Source organism: Oratosquilla oratoria, chromosome 16, assembly GCF_046742065.1.
Source record: "Oratosquilla oratoria isolate Oo_2021 chromosome 16, ASM4674206v1, whole genome shotgun sequence".
NCBI lineage: Eukaryota > Metazoa > Arthropoda > Malacostraca > Stomatopoda > Squillidae > Oratosquilla > Oratosquilla oratoria.
Window position 1 is genome coordinate 8,940,800 of NC_134792.1, and position 5,000 is coordinate 8,945,799.

At 45.9% G+C, this 5,000-nt stretch overlaps 1 protein-coding gene across 1 annotated transcript in view; it reads left to right on the forward strand.

The window, feature by feature from the left end:
- Nucleotides 1-5,000, forward strand: part of LOC143033726 (uncharacterized) — a 70,009-nt gene that overhangs the window by 61,965 nt on the left and 3,044 nt on the right. The window lies entirely within an intron of this gene.

Below are 5,000 nucleotides of genomic sequence, written 5' to 3' on the forward strand. Positions count from 1 at the left end.
AAGGAGGTACAGTGATGGTGGACTGGCTGGTAAGGTTATTTAATGTTTGTTTAAGAGAGAGGACTGGAAAGGAGGATAAATGTGAGTGTGAGTGTAGTAGTTTCAGAGGGATCAGCTTGTTAATTGTATTTGGGAAGGCTTATGGGAGGGTCTTGATTGAGTGGATTAGAAGAGGAACAGAGGGAGTAATTGGTGAGGAACGGTGTGGGTTTAGGACAGGTAGGGGTTGTGTAAATCAGATTTTTGTGGTAAGACAGATATGTGAGAAAGCTATAGGAAAAGGTATGTATTTTGGGCTTTTATGGATCTGAAAAAGACTTCTGGCAGGGTAGATAGGAAGGCACTGTGAGAGGTATTGTAGATATATGGGATAGGAGGAAAGCTGTTAAGAGCAGTCAAGAATTTTTACAAGAGTAGTAGAGCTTGTGTTAGGATTAGAAATGGAGAGAGTGAATGGTTTGAGGTAAAGGTGGAACTTCGTCAGGGATGTGTTATATCGCCCTGGCTGTTCAATTTATACATGGATGGGTTGATGCGAGAGGTGAATGCAAGGGTTGTGGGTTAGGGATTGGAAATGGTTAAAGAAAAGGGAGAAAAGTGGGAGATCAGCCAGTTACTGTTTGCTGACGACACTGCGCTTATAGCAGGATCAGAGTAGGGATTGAGGAAGTTAGTAACAGAGTTTGGGTAGGTGTGCGAAAGAAGAAAGTTGAAGATAAATGTGGGTAAAAGTAAGGTGATGAGATGTACAAGGAAAGAAAGTGACAGCAGATTAGAGGTGAGTATTAAGGGAGAGAGACTGGAGGAAGTAGATAGTTTTAGACACTTAGGTACGAATATGTCAGGAAAGGGAGGAGTGGAGGTGGAGGTAGAATGTAGATTGAGAGAAGTGAATAAATGCCTTGGGGATTAAATAGTATAATGAGAAATAAACATTTGGGAATGGATGCTAAGAGGAGATTGTATGAAGGAGTGATTGTGCCTATAGCTATGTATGGGGCAGAAACATGGAACATAAGAGAGGAAGAAAGGAGTTTGAATCTGTTTGAGATAAGGTGCCTGAGAAGTATGATAGGGGTTACTAGACTAAATAGAGTAAGAAATGAGGAGGTGAGGAGGAGAACAGGGGTGGAAAGGAAGTTGGGAGATAGGGTTGATGAAAGAGTATTGGGATGGTTTGGACACATGGAAAGAATGAGTGAAGAAAGATTAATAAAAGAGGGTGGAAGGCAGAGATAAAAGGAGTAAACATAAGGGGTCGACTTAGGATGGGATGAGATGAATGGGGTAAAAGGGGCATTGGGAAAGAGAGCGATATCTGTTGAGAAAGGACGGGTGTGGACAGAAAATAGGGGTGAATGGAGGATGATTGTGTATGGATGATGCTGTGATGCATAAGGGGAAGTGGGTGGGGGGTGAGGGAGTATGTATGAGAAATAAATTAGCGCACCCCGAAGGGATTTCTCCCCGTCTTCTCCTTTTCTACATGAGGGGACGGAGAGGGGAGGGTCACCGAATTAATGAAGCTGCCTTGCTGTGGATGTGCTGTCTTGCGACACTGCTTCTGACCCAGGGCAGTGGACAAGACACAGGGATGGCCCGTCATCGAGGAGGAGCCAAGATATGAGGGAGGAAAGAGGGTAGATGGGCATGAAAGGAGTGAGAAAACATTTGATATATGTATGTATGTATATATATATATGTGTGTGTGTGTGTGTGTGTGTGTGTGTGTGTGTGTGTGTGTGTGTGTGTGTGTGTGTGTGTGTGTGTGTGTGTGTGTGTGTGTGTGTGTGTGTGTATTTACCTTGGTCTTTAGATCACGTACTGGACTCGTGAACTACAGCTATTTCCCTCCCGGAAGAGAGCACAGAGCTCGTATGTCCGATCTATGGGTAATGCTGTGACCTTACACGCACACACACACACACAGCTCCCCGCCCACGGGAGTTGGAGTAACGACTCGAAGCGCAGTGATTCTAAGATTATTTCAGCCCTGGTATCACTGCGCTTCGATTCGTTACTCCAAAACTTGTGGGCGGGGAGTTGGGTGTGTGTGTGTCTGTGTGTGTGTGTAACAATAGAATCGACATTCCTGTACAGTTGGCAGTCGTGACAGAGTTGTGCCCTACCCCTCCCCCCTCCCGTTAAAATACGTGGTGTAGAATAAGCATTTAATGCGTGAAGATGTAACAAGATTGAAAGTAATTATATTTGCACCGACAAGAATTGTTAATATTTTATTGTTACTGAAATCATACACACATACACACACACACACACACACACACACACATACACACACACACACACACACACACAAACACACACACACACACAAACATACACACACACATACCAGAGCATACGCAACAGATATTACCACACCACAACATGTTTTCGGCCTAGACAACGCTAAAGGCTCTCCTGACTACATGGCAACCACTACCCGTCACTCCCCTTCCCAACCCTCGCCCTCCCAGAGGGGCAGCCATTCGTGCTATAGTAAAACACTACGAGGGGTGATCAAAAAGTAATGACAGTGATACCATATATTTTCACGGTACAGAGGTAAATCCAAATAGTGGCCAACATTCCTTCAAAGTACTCCCCTCCTGCCTCTATGCAACGTTCCATCCTCTTTCGCCACTTCATGAAGCACTCACGGTACTCAGAAGCCGATATACCTCGTAGCTCTGAATTGACTGCTCGCGTCAGATCTTGGATGCGATGAAACAGCTTCCCTGCGATCGCACCCTTGATCTTTGGAAACAACCAAAAATCACAGGGAGCAAGGTCAGGCGAGTAGGGTGGGTGGGGGAGAAGTGTGATCCCCTGCTGCTCCAGGAACTGCACAGTGAGGCGAGCTTTGTGGGGAGCAGCATTGTCATGGTGCAGCAAAAGGCGTGATCGGCGACGGGTTGGTGTAGTCTTGGCCTGATATTCCAGGACTCGAGGAAGGACGTGATCAGTGTAGTACTGGGCTGTGATAGTACACTGTTGAGGCATTACATCCACACACATTGGTCCTTGTGAATTGAAGAAGATGGTGAAAAGGCGCTTCCTGCTGCGAAATCCTTCCTTCAGAATCTGAGGTCGAGGTTCTTCATCACTCAACCACACCATGTTAGACTGCTTGTCTATGGTGGTGAAGAAAGAATTCCAACACTCATCTCCGGTAGCTACATCTGAGAACAGTTTCGGACCATTTGGCTCGAATTCAGCCAGCCATAGACGACAAATCCGCACCCGTTCGCTCTTCTGCTCTTCCGTAAGCAAATGAGGTATCCATCGAGCACACTTCTTCCTCAGCCCTAAGTGTTCATGCACGATGTCATGTGCGCTCCCATAAATGACACCGAGCTCCAAGGATAAGAATCGAAGAGTAATAGTTGGATCTTCGTCAATGATGGCCCGCGCACGGACCGTCGTTGCTTCGGTCACGGATGTCCGAGGGCGGCCAGGACGATGATCATCTTCTAGCTGCAATTTTCCGGCTGCGAAAGCTCGAATCCAGCGGAAAACAGTTTCCAGTGATGGAGTAGACTCGGGAAAAACTTGCAACAATTCCTCTCTGATCTCCGTTGCTTTTTTCCCGAGTTTCCACCTTGTGAAGGTGTAGAATCTGCAGCCTTCTTTCGAAAACTCCATGTTTCCGGTTAGAGAGGCAAACCAACAATGACGCAATCGCACAGCGCAACGATAAAATGTAAGCTAGACAAACAGCGACAAGCTCAAACATGTAACAACAGGCAACACTTGCTGCCCCTTGCTCCCCGCCCCCCCCCCAACACTTATAGTCTCTCAGCTACGAGTCCGACTGTCATCACTTTCTGATCACCCCTAGTACACAGCTCCTTAGCAGTTAACAGGTTGTTTCTTCCAAGTAATATAACATTTGTGTAATATATAAACTTAAATATAATCTTGATATTTTAGATGTCTTCACTGAATGCTGTTATAATGAAGACGCACATTTATAAACTACAAAATTATGAGAAACATTAGCACATTGATACACAGGCATACCAACATTTTCCAAGTCTTTTGAACAATGTGCTATAGTTTAGCGTTTACTTACCTCCATTTCCGTACGATTTCTTACCGATATTTTTAGTGACTGTACGTACACACATACGTATATACACACGGTGGCGGATTGGTAAAGCACTGGCCTCACAAGCCAGAGAATCGGGGTTCGATTCCCCGGCCGGGCAGAGATAAGTTGGGTTTGTCTCCTTTCACGTGTAACCCCTGTTCACCTAGCAGTGAGTAGGTACGGGACGTTAGTCAAGGAGTTGTGACCTTGCTGTCCCGGTGTGTGGTGTGTGAGTGGTCTTAGACCTACCCAGAGATCGGCAAATAATGAGCTCTGAGCTCACTGCCGTAGGGTGGTGTCTGGCTGTCTCGACAGAGACTGCAGCAGATCCGAGGTGAATACACACACACACACACACACACATATATATATATATATGTGTGTGTGTGTGTGTGTGTGTGTGTGTGTGTGTGTGTGTGTGTGTGTGTGTGTGTGTGTGTGTGTGTGTGTGTGTGTGTGTGTGTGTGAAAGTAGCGGTTGCCGACAAGACTGACGAGTTAAACACCATATAAGGACGGAGCCTTTATTTGTATGACGTTTCGCTTATTACAGCTTTTTCAAGTACAAGTTGAAATACACATGCTTAAGATTAAATAAGAGGAATGGAGGGAACAGGAAAGAAAGAAGTAGGGGGAAGGAAGAGGAGGAGGAGGAGAGGAGGAAGAGGAGGAGAGGAGGAGGAGGAGAAGAGGGGGACTGAATACTGGGAGAGGTTGAGAAGGCTGGCCCAAACGTCCGCGGGCAAATTGCTCACAAAGGATAGTTCAAAATTTTTTGTTGGCCATGGGTATTAGGGGAATTATGTGGGGTGAGATGTTGAACATGCCCCTATTTTGTTCAATAGTGTTCGTTCCTTAAATGATCGCTGCTTCCAAACACTTCCTGCGGATCTTGTCGGGTTCTC